This window comes from Vicugna pacos, chromosome 5 (assembly GCF_048564905.1).
Source record: "Vicugna pacos chromosome 5, VicPac4, whole genome shotgun sequence".
Taxonomy (NCBI): Eukaryota; Metazoa; Chordata; class Mammalia; order Artiodactyla; family Camelidae; genus Vicugna; species Vicugna pacos.
Genome location: NC_132991.1, coordinates 55,199,255 through 55,211,781, shown reverse-complemented (window position 1 = coordinate 55,211,781; position 12,527 = coordinate 55,199,255). Strand labels below are relative to the sequence as shown.

Sequence of the window (12,527 nt, the reverse complement as noted above, 5' to 3'; positions counted from 1 at the left end):
TCTTTTCTTACCTGTGTAGTGTATAGTAGTCATCCCTTTTTCATTTCCAATTTGGGTAATTTGTGTTCTCTTTCTCTTTGGGGTCAGTCTACCTACAGATTTTTTTAAAATGTTATTGTGGTAAGAACACTTAAAATGAGATCTGTCCTCTTTTAGCAGATGTTTTAAATATACAATATAGCATTGTTAATTATAGACACAATGTGTATAGCAGATTTCTAGAACATATCTTGTGTGATTGAAACTTTATGCCAATTGATTAGCAATTTCTCATTTCCCTTTCTACATATACAGTTTCTGATAATTACTGTTTTACTCTAATTCTATGAGTTTGACTATTTTAGATACCTTGCATAAGTGGAATCATGCAGTATTTGTTTTTCTGTGACAGACTTATTTCAGTTTAGCCTTATGTCTTCCAGGTTTATTCATATTTTTGCGTATTGCAGGATTTCATTCTTTTTTAAAAAAAATTTTGTTTTGAGGGAAGGTAGTTATGTTTCTATGATAATTTTTTTAAAAAATGGAGGTACTGGGGATTGAACCCAGGACTTCCTGCATGCTAAGCGTACATTCTACCTCTGAGCTACACCCACCCTCACCACCCCAGATTTCATTCTTTTTTAAAATGTGGAATAATATTCCAGAATATATATAGATATATATATATACACACATTCCATATCTATATTCCATATCTCCCATTTCCTTTATATGTTTGTGTGTTTATGGACAGTAAGGTTGTTTCTACATCTTGAATATTGCAAATAGTTTTGCAGTGAACACTGGAGATCTAGTATTTCTTCAAGGTGCTGATTTCAATTCTGGATAAATACTCAGAAGTGAGATCACTCAATCGTGTGGTACTTCTATTTTTAATTTTTTGGTGATACTCCATACTGTTTTCCATGGTGGCTGCGTCATTTTACATTCCCACTAACAGTGTGCAAGTGTCCCAATTTCTCCACATTCTCTCTAACACATGTTATTTTGTTGTTGTTGTTTGTTTGTTTTCTTTCTGTTTTTGTTATTTTGATAATGGCCATCCTAACAGATATGAGGTGATATTTCATGGAGGTTTTGATTTGTATTTCCTTGATATTGAGTGACATTTAACATCTTTTTAAATACTTATTCGCTATTTTTATGTTTTATTGGAATAAAACATTCCTGTTCATGTCTTTAGTCAGTTTTCTTAGCTGGGTTATTAATTATTTTGCTATTGAGTTATAGGACTTTGTTATATGTTTTCAATATTAACCACTTGTCAAATGAGTGGCAGACATCTTCAGCCATTTCATAAGTTGCCTTTTCACTGTTAACTATTTCCTTTTCAGTGCAGAATTTTTTAGTTTTTTTTACATTAGGATATTTTATTTTTTTTTAATATTTTTTATTGATTTATAACCATTTTACAGTGTTGTGTCAAATTCCAGTGTAGAGCACAATTTTTCAGCTATACATGAACATATATATATGTATATTCATTGTCACATTTTTTTCTCTGTAAGCTACCATAAGATCTTGTTTAGTTTGATCTAGTCCTACTTGTCTATTTTCACTTTCATTGGCTGTGTTTTGCTGTCATATCAATGAGATTTTCAAGGTCCAATGATGTGAAGCTTTTCCCTTATGTTTTCTCTTAGGAGTTTGCAGTTTCAAGTCTTAAGGTTTAAGTCTGTAACCCATTTTCAGCTGAGTTTGCTGCATGATGTAAGAAATAGGTCCAAGTTTATTCTTTTGCATGTGGCTATACAGTTATCCTAACAACATTTGTTGAAAAGGCTTTTACCCATGTACATTCTTGGCACCCTTGTTGAGGATCATTTGACCTTATAGGTAAGGATTTATTTCTAGGTTCTCTCTTCTGTTCCACTGCTCTATGTGGCTGTCTTTATGCCAATACTATAACATTTTAATTACTATTTCTTTGTGATATGTTTGGTCAGAAAGTGTGAAGTCTCCAGGTTTGTCCTTTTGCAAGATTATTTTGGCTATTTAGGTTATTTTCTATTTTGGACAAGAATTTTAGAAATTTTTTATATTTCTTTAAAAAAATGCCATTTGGTTTTTCATAGAAATTGTATTGAATCTGTATATCACTTTGAGTGGTATGGACACTTTAACAGTAATAATCCATGAACATGGGATGTCTTTTCATTTGTGTCTTTTTTCATTTCTTTCATCAGTGTTTTATTTTTCAGCATACAGGTGTTTCACCTTCCTATTTAAATGTACTGCTAAGTATTCTTTTCTTTTTGATGCTTGTAAGGGAATGTTTCCCTTAATTTTCGTTTCAGTAGTTGGTATATAGAAATGCAACTAATTTGTGTATATTGATTTTTTTCCTGCTACTTTAGTGAATTTATTTGTTAGTCTAAACACTTATGCATGTGTGTGTGTATGTGTGTAATTTTTAGATTTTCTATATATAAAGATGATGTCATCTATAAATAGGTAATTTGACTTCTTTATTTCTGACTTAGATGCTATTTACATCTGTTTCTTGGCCTAATTGCTCTGGTTAGGACTTTCACTACTGTTAAATAGAAGTGCAATATTAGACACCCTTGCCTTTTTACTGATTTTAGAGAAAAGTTTTCAGTTTTTGCCTGCTGAATATATTAACTATGACATTTTCATATGTGATCTTTATTATGTTGAGCTAAGTTATTTTTATTCCTAGTATTTTAGAAAGAAAGTGTGTTGAATTTTGTCAAATGTGTTTTTGCATTTATTATGAAAATATTTTGATTTTTAACCTTTCTTTTGTCAATGTGGTATTCCATGTTGAGTGATTTATGTATGCAGATCTTCCTTTCATCCCACAGATAAAGCCCACTTGATTATGGTGTGCGATTCTTTTAATGTCCTATTGAATTTGTTTGTATGTATTTTGTTGAGAATTTTTGCCTCTCTGTGTATCAGTATTGTTTTATGGTTTTCTTTTCTTGTGGGGTCTTCATTTGTTTTTGATGTCAGATGAAGGTAATGCTAACCTCATAAAATGAGTTTGCAGTCTTTCCCTCCTTTCCAATTTTTGGGAAGAGTTTGATAATGATTGGCATTATTTCTTTTTTAAATGTTTCATATAATTAACTAATGAAGATATCTGATCCTGGTTTTTCTCTGTTGGGAGGTTTTTGATTACTCTTTCAGTCTTCTTATTTGTTAGTTATAAGTCTGTTCAGACTTTTTCTTTATGATTCAATATTGATAAGTTGCATGTTTCTAGAAACTTGTATGTTTTTTCCTGTGATTCCTTTTACTTCTGTGACATCAGCCTTACTGTCTCCTTTTTCATTTCTGATTTTATTTATTTGCATCTTGACTCTTTTTTTCCTTCGGTAATCCAGCTAAAGGTTTGTTAATTTTGTTTATTTTTTTCAAAAAAAAAGACTCTTAGTTCTTTGATTTTTCTATTTTTTGTTTATTTCTGCTCTAATTTTTATTGTTCCCTTCCCTCTGATAACTTTTGACTTTTCTTTTTGTAGTTCTTGTGGTGTAAAGTTAGGTTGTTTATTAGAGATATTTTGTTCTTCTTTAATATAAGTGTTTATTGCTTTATACTTCCCTCTTTGTTCATGCTTTTGCTGCATCTCATAAGTTTTGGCATATTGTATTTTCATTTATCTGAAGATGGTCTCTAATTTTTCTTTTGATTTAGTCTTTGAACTGTTATTTGTTCAATGTCTCTTAATTAATCTCCACATATTTGTGAATTTTCTAGTTTTCCTTCTGCTGTTATTCTCTAGTTTCACTCCGTAGTAGTTAGAAAAGTTACTTGGTATGCCTTCAGTCTTCCTTGGTTTATTAAGACTTGTTTTGTGTTTTAACCTGCCATCTATCCTGGGTTAATGTTTCGTGTGCAATTGAAAAGAACGTATATTCTACTGCTGTTTAGTAGAATGTTCTGTATATGTCCATTAGATTTATTTGGTCTGTAGTGTTCGAGTTCCCTGCTGTTGATTTTCTGTCTGGTTGATCTGTCCATTATTGAAAATGGGGTATTGAAATCTGCTATTAATGTACTTCTGTCTGTTTTTGTCTTTAATTTTGTCAATGTTTACTTTATATATTTAAGTGCTCTAATGTTGGGTGCATATATATTTATAATTGACATATCTTACTGTTGAATTGAACTGTATATCATTATATAATGTTTTTTTTTCCTCTTGTGATGGTTTTTGGCTTAAAATATATTTTGTCTCTTTTCCTATAGATAGCATATATTTGGATCTTTGGGTTAAATCTTTATCTTTGTTGCTTCTCATGGTGGAAGCCTATAGTTTTTATTTCAGAACTTTCTTAATGTACACTAAAGCTGTTAATTTTCTTTTAAGCTCAGCTTAAGGTGTGTTCTAAAATTTTCAGTAAGTTATGCTTTCATTATCATTGAATTTCTACAATTTCCTAATATCCTTTGCAATTTCCTTCTTAACAATTGGCCATTTAGAATTAAACTAGTTAATTTGCAGATATTCTTGCCTTTATAGATGCTTTATTGATGTTTATTTCTGATTTAATTACATACTGATCTGATATTTTAAAATTTGGAAGTATTTTTGTTTTATTTTATGTCAGTTTTATAAGGAAACTGAAAATAAATGTTATTTGAAAAATATGGCAAGCCTATCATTAAGAAACATGGGTTATACTTCATATGAAAAGCTAATTTCCACTAAACCTATCCAGCAAACCTGTGTGATGTCTGTCTGATGGTTTATTCTGGTCCAGTGTTTCATGTAGTAGAGAGGGAATCTTAGAATTTTGTGAGACCTGAAAGAGATGAATTCAGCTTCATTTATAAGTAGTGCTAGTGAAATATGGTGGAGATAAATTTCTTAGTTTTAATTTCTAATCCCCCTCCAAAAACCAGACCAAGCAATAACAACAGCAATAATAAAGAAAAGATCTCGAGACATTCACAATATATTTACAAAAGCTCCAAAGTGAAGTTAATTCTTTGACATTAATAGTTGTTAAATGCCATGAAGACAAGAAGGCGTGTATGTCTGTTAAAGCCTCTTGTTGCAGTTATTAAAAACAAAAGCAGGCTAACTATAATGCAGGCAGCCTATTTTGTGTGATGAGGAATAATCTTTGGAGATTATTTCTGGTCACAAGAATTACTGTTGGAGAAAAGAAGCCCAGGAATTGATAATAGACAAGAAGAAATACAAGGTGTTCCTTCAGGGTCTAGTAGGTGTTTTCAGCAGGCTCATCTAGGATTACTTGATTCTCTACATGTATGAGTATCTTTGACTTACACTTTACTACTGATCGGTGGGTTTTACAGTGCTGTAAGGGTTGATAGTATCCCATAGAAAGCTGATATTTATGCAAATAGTTTTTGTGTGAAAGGAAAGAAAACTAATTTTGTCAAGTAGAGATGTTAACAATTTCTGATTTTCATACAGTATAGAAAATTTCAACCCCAAACCTATGGTTTTATTTAGAATGTAAGTTAGAAATCTTAAGTATTCTTTCTCTCAACCTTTATATAGGCTTACCTTGGAGACATTTCAGGCTTAGTTCCAGACCACCATGATAAAGTGAGTATCAGAGTAAAATGAGTCACACAAGTTTTTTGATTTCCCAGTGCATATAAAGGATATGCTTATACTCTGTTCTCATTTATTAAGTATGTTATAATGTTATGTCAAAAAAGTGCATACCTAAATTTAAAGATATATTAAAATATGTAAAAAATACATATATTTTATTACAATAAATAAAAATTCTCATTTCATCTGAGCCTTTAGTAAGTCATAGTAGTAACATCAAAGATGGCTGATCACAGATCACTATAATAAATATAATGATAATAAAATTTTGAAATATTGTTAGAATTACCAATATGTGATACAGATATACTAAGTGAGCAAATGCTATTGGAAGCAATGACTCCAGTACCCTTGCTTGACACAGTGTTGCTGCAAACCTTCAATTTGTAAACAACGCAGTATTTTCAAAGCACACTAAAGAAAAGTGTAGTAAAACGAGGTATGCCTATAAGTAGCTTCTCTTTGAAGCAGGTTTACAATCTTTCTGGTTCCTTCATATATTAGTTAAGTAAACTTTTTGATAGAACTTTATTCTGAACAAACAAACAAAAAAATTGACAAACGACATATGGAGAATCCTAAAAGTAACTTTTAAAAAAAAAGGAATAGCAAATAGATTTTAGGCAAATGGAAAAAAATTAACTTTACTAGGTAACAACTGAAATATCAGAATAAAATATCAGAATAAGTTATAATACTTTTAAATAATACATTTTAAAAGTCAAGCTTTTGAAAAGAAAATACTTAATGTTAATAATTTCCATTGTGGATGTATGTTTTTGGATGCTTGTTATTTTCAATTTTTTTCTTTTCTGCAGTTTATAAATTTTCCCATTATGAGAATTTATTCTGTACCTAGTCAGAAAATGTTGTTTTAAATTAAATAAATGTAGGAAAATGGATATAATGAAACAAGATACAATGGAAGTTCTATTTATCTTTGACATTTTTTTCTATGATGTCGTATGTTTATTTAAATAGCAATGTAGAAAGGTAAGATGTCTATAGTTTCTAGGACTTACAGAGTAATCTACTATAATTACTATTGATCAGGTCTTTATTACCAGGACAACTTAGAAACCTAAGAGTGAAAACAGCTGGTTAAAATTAGGGGAAATAGCTTTCTGAGGAGACATCATAGTTTGTAGTTTGACATGATGGAATGCTTTAAATAAATACTGTCTTGCATTCAACATCACAACTGTCTATTTTATCCATGTGCTTATACTGAGCCTATTACACAGATGAAAAAACTGTAGCTTGGAGGAATCTTGTACTAAAGTCATAGAGCACATAAATGGCCAGTTAATTTCTGTCAATTTTATGAAGGAAATACTCATTCTTTTTATAATTTTTATATCTGTTATGCCCTTGAATATAATAGAAATGTGTTTACATTGACATCTGTCTTCAAATGAAGGCTATACATTGCATGATTCTGAAATATTTTGCTGGCCATCAAATCTCTAATGAAATCTAGGTTATCTTCTAAAATCCCAGTAAGCATAACGGCTCCCACTCTCACCTGCCTCTGTCAGCATGATTGCTGGACAAGGGTGCAAGAAGCTGTGAAATGTTCTCAGCCGCTTTCCTGTTGCTGCTAGGAGAGGCTCACTTGACGTAGAATATTGTCATTAAAGTGGCAATCTTAGTGGCAAGCAAACAGGAGGGCTACAGACACCACTAGCCTGAGATTGTGGTCCTGTTTGGCTCAAGAAATAGACCAATGAGTTTGCTGGGGGATTTAAGAGGGAGTTCTAGGTGTGAGTTAGCCATATCTCAGCCAAAATTGATGTTTTGAGTTGACCAGAAACTGTATATATACACAACAGAGACTCTAGTATGAGCCACGTGTTCTTGACCAGCGGAGACTGTGCACACACACGAAGATGTGAGAAAATGTCATGGGAAATAAAATCTCAGGCAGACTTTAGAATGACATATCAGTCTTTTCTACAGTTATATAAAGTGAAATTTTTTTTATAATGTTTATAGCTATTCTGAAATTGGGTTGAGAGTATTTTGGTTTCCTCAAAGATTGTATTTGGAATGATTATGTATGAAAAATTTGATCCTTATTAAGAGCATTTAAAAAAAATAAAAACAGAGACTGGTAGAACCCAATAAATGCCAAGAATCAGTAGTAAAATAGCCAATTATAGAGGTATGGTTGGATTGTAAGCAATCTGAATGTGAAAGTAATGCATTTTTCACATTTACATTTGTACTGCCTTCTAGTGACTGTCTAGGTGAATGCCTTCTCAGATAGCTGTTGTCCTTCTGAGATCTAAATGGAGAAAATTTCACTGCCTCATCATGTTGATTTGCATAGATAGAATGGGTGAAATGCCATAGGGCTATTAAATTTTTATTTCTATACCTAAATCTTTTACCTAGATTTTTAAAAATTATTTTCATTATTTTGGTGTTTCAATATAAACTTTCAATAATACATTTAAAGTGATAACATAGGGGAACAAAATTAAATACAACAGAAAAAAAATAGTAGACGGTGAGAAATACTATGACGAATAACCAAGTACTTTTTGCCACATACTCACATGAGTGAAAATATGACACAGATTTTTCTTAATTTGTATGAAATCATAAATTGCCATCATTAACAGCATCACTTCTAATATTTGTCCAAATCATCATACTGATTTCTCAATTAACTGTAATGAATATATGCCCTCCTGTGGTACATAGTTGAGAAACACCAGATGAATATTAATTATGATGTTGATTAAAAAGTTGTAAGAGCAGAAGCGGGGTTTGTCAGTTTGTCAGCACACTAGTATAACAACCTTTCCTATGTCAAAGCAGATCGAATAATGAAATTAGCAAGAAATGCTGTACAGATTCCCAAACTGTCAACCATTTGTGCTTTGAGCTAATGAAAAACATGTGCTGGTCCTGATATGCTTGGATAAAGAAGTGCCAAGAAAAACCACTGTTGCAATGACTCTTCTGTTTATGACAAATCAATTATTGGTATATGGATAGCAAAATATAGACTGAAAAACTTAAGTTAATGAGATAAATGTACTAAGGAATTATTCTAGACTATAGTTTGAATATAAATATATACTTTTCTGTAAGTGAAAAGCTATGTTTTATTAATAGGATAATTGTAAAAAATATTTGAAGAGATTTACAAGTATTTTAGGCTTCAATCACTATATTGCTAGAATGCTTTGACAGGTAGATTTTGTTTGTTTTTAATCAAAGGAAATATGTACATAGTTGAGTCTTTGATGATGAATGCCAGAGCATTTTGCTGCATAGCAGAATATGCTGAAGAGACATTATGTTAATCTGTCAAGGAAGCCTTAACAGATATAAGTACACATATCTAATGCAAGCAGTTGCCAAATTCTAAAATTTTCATGGAATTTCCGTGGTATTTTATCTTATGCTATAATGATACCTATGGTATCAGCTTTGTATGGTAATAGTTAAGTCCCCTATTATTTGTATATATTATTAAACTAAACAGAAAATCAGTATGTAGCTTTTATGCAATTATTACCAAATATATTACTTTACAATGAATTTGCATTGCATTTGATTATGTATGGATCTGGTGTTCCCAAACTCTTAAAGAAATTCTAAGTAACACTTAAAAGGGTTTTTCTTTTCAGACACCATCAATTATTTGTACCTTATTATAAAAATTTTTCAAAGTCTAAATAATTTTAACCACTCTATTAAATTATCTTACTTCTTAAAGACTGGAGCCCCTTAATTCTTCTGTAACATACCTATCTCAACACGCTGCTTTGTTGAACCTCTGGAACTAGATGTCATATCTCTCCTATGTTTAATCCTATTTCCAATTGCAGGTTAACTTCTCTGTTTTCTATAGAATATTTTAAAATAATTTCCTAGTAAAGATTATTTGGACTGTAAGTTTTTGCATCCTAGAGACTTTAGTCCATTGTCACACTTGATTAATAATTTGAGGATAGGATTCAAAGGTGATATTGTTTTTTAAATTTACATTTTATTCAGAGAGCCCTCTCTATGTGAATATGTATTTCCTCTGGCTGTAAGAAATTTGCATATTGTCCATTCAAATTTTTGCTTCACTCTCTTTTCTCTATTCTCTTTTTTGAAATAGAGGCTCTATCTTTTAATTTTCTTAAGTAGTATCTGGGCTCTTTTTGTCTATTCTATAAGTTTATTTTTGGATTTTGTATTCTGGACATCTTTGATTTTTAAGGTAAGCAATGAATAGCAATATCTAAATTTATTTATTCTATTTCAAATTTATTTGTACAAAATTTGGTGGGGTTTTTTTGTGATTGCAATGTCCTCTTTATAATGTCAGATAATTTAAATTGCCTTCTGTTGCCAAAGTATCTCTTTCCTTATTGTTGTTGTTCTTTCTTTTTTTAACCACATTTTTTCTTGTATGTTTTAGGTTTTTCAAATTTCTGGTGATCTTTTTCTCTTTTCCTATACATAAAGTGATACCATAAAAAGTTTAGAGTACTATGTATGTATAGGGGCTGTTGACCAGAGAACTTGACTTCTTTATAAGCTGCTGATGGCTCTGACCTTTAAACTGTGGGATTCCTGGATGCTTATGTGCAGATTCCTTCCCTCTAGTCCTCCAGTGGTATCATTTTCAGTCTTAGGTTTCACAGAGCAAATTATTCCAATACTGTGGTTGTAACCCTCAAACTTTTGAGCCTAGGGTAAAGGTCAGTGCACTGTGACGTACAAGCCAAATTTGGCTAAACACCTGTTTTGTCTGTAATTACTTTCCTGATACCATGGCAAAGTCAAGTAGTTGCAGACTGTATATACATATGGCTCACAAAGCCTGAAATATTTATTATTTTGCCTTTTACTTCTGCTAACCCCTAGTCTAAAGGAAAAAATAATACCTCACTGCTATGTTTCCCATGCTTAGTATATAAAGGACAAAGATAGTGGAAAGCAATGTTTTACTAATTAGAGATCAAGCTAACTCTGATCCTATATCTAACTCTCCTTTCTTTGAGTTCTAAGCAAGTCAGGTTTTCATGGAAGATCAAGTCCCTTATTAGTTAGAATTCACTTCAAGGTAGTGATTTTTTCCTTTATTCTTCAAGTTCAAGGTTCATTAGCTATGACACAAACCATTGGAAGCATAGCAGGCATTGCCTCTTTATATTGCCTCGCTGGCATGAGGGACCAAAAACTCATGGGAAAATGCTGATGTTCTTGCTTCTTGTTGTGCCAAGTGTAATAAAAAGCCATGTGTCTTGGGCCCAAGTCTTGTATCTTCTGCAAGCATCCACAAAATACTAATAGGTTAATGTTAGCTTTTCAGCAGAGTAAAATCTCTGACCCTGACAGCTGTGGTGATGAAGATAGGATGCTAACAGCAAGCTGGCTTTGTGGAAGAGAAAATACAAAGAATCCCACCGGGCAGATGAGGGGTATATGAGAAGAAGTCCTAGTGCAGAAAGTGGGTAGGATCAGAATATACTTACCTACCTCTTAATGAGACTGAACAAGCAAGTGATGGAATTGAATCAAGCTGCCAGCACAGTGCTTTGTTGTTTTTCGGTCTCCTCTGGGTAGGAGGAGGAAGACATATTATCACAACTGGGTCAGCAGTCCTCACACTCCCATCTGAAAGGCGGCAGAGCTGTGTCTGCCTAGTCAAGAAATGCCTAGTAACAAAGGTGTCAGCCGCAAAGACTTTGGTGTATGATATAGAGCTTTGTGTGAACCGGAAACATTGGAAATTCATTTACATGCTCCTTCCTGGAAGCCAAAAACAAACTCAAAGCCTTGCTCACTGGTGTGGAACTAATCTCTCCTTTCACACATCTGCCTGTTTTTGTTTCTTTGTTTATTTTCAGATTCTTACATTAAATGTGAATTCCAAGACTTTAAGGGTTTGTGTCTATTATAGTCACTGCTCTATTTCCAGGACCTAAAATAGTATCTAGAACAAAGTAGAAAATCCTGTATATATTTGATGAGCAAATCAAAATAGTGTGCTGCATGAAAACAACTGTTGATTTAAGATAATATGGTAGATTTAGCCAACATGAAAACTACTCACTCATCTTCTCTTTCCCCCACCCTTGCTATGCTACCACAGACCAAACAGTGATATATTTTCCAAAAAATAAATCGGTTTAAAATGCATTGCCAATGAAGCAAAATCACTAGTACTAGAAAGGAAGGAAAGAAGATAAAAATTCAGAACAGGGAGTAGGAGGTAAAGATAAAACGGCTCCTAGGATTATTATAAACAGATATGTGTAGACATCTGGGGCCTGTATTTAAGGTCCATTTGAGGAGAGAACTCTAGCATGGAGGGTCTATGGATTTATGGAATTGGACGTAAGTCTACTATATAAATCAAATAGTCATGAAATCTCTTAAAACATGGACTGTTGGACTTGGTGGTACAGTAAAAAGGAGTCATGTACAAAAAACGGAATCCTAGGCTTTCCTTGTACATAGAAATGATTTAGAAGTTCACATTGTGTGGTTTGACTGTTATTCTGAAAAGGCATCAGGTTTAAGACAAAAGGTTTAGAACCAGTGAAATCCACTGGGTCCAGGCAGAGGCAAATGCACTATTGTCTATGTAGTGTAGGGTCCTCTACATTAAATTAAGATCCCCTCAACTAAAGATTAGCTCACTGTGGAGAAGAACATGAGAAAATAAGCTCTCCAAAAAGAAACATATAATGTGTTCTCTGAACGAATATTTAAAATAAATAGGTTCAAAAGTCCAAAAAGAAATTGTAAGGAAAGAACAAAATAGTATGAAAGAAGTCCACATATATTTAATAAAGAATTCTGGGAGCAAAAGGTATATACAATTTATTGTATAGCTGATTGTTGAGCAATACTGCCAAAGATAATTAATATATGGGAATTTAAAAGTGAGGATTTAGCCCTTATTGCAGGGCATGGAATAATGATGATACAAAGGTAGGACGG

At 32.2% G+C, this 12,527-nt stretch overlaps 1 long non-coding RNA gene across 9 annotated transcripts in view; it reads left to right on the top strand.

The window, feature by feature from the left end:
- Positions 1-12,527, top strand: part of LOC116280595 (uncharacterized) — a 559,775-nt gene that overhangs the window by 87,323 nt on the left and 459,925 nt on the right. Inside the window, exon 1 of one of the 9 annotated variants that reach the window (XR_012072739.1) lies at positions 5,506-5,555. The exons of the other annotated variants lie outside the window; for them this stretch is intronic. This is a non-coding gene — a long non-coding RNA (uncharacterized lncRNA). Of the gene's footprint in view, positions 1-5,505; positions 5,556-12,527 lie in introns of those variants that run through there. 9 annotated transcript variants of the gene reach the window in all.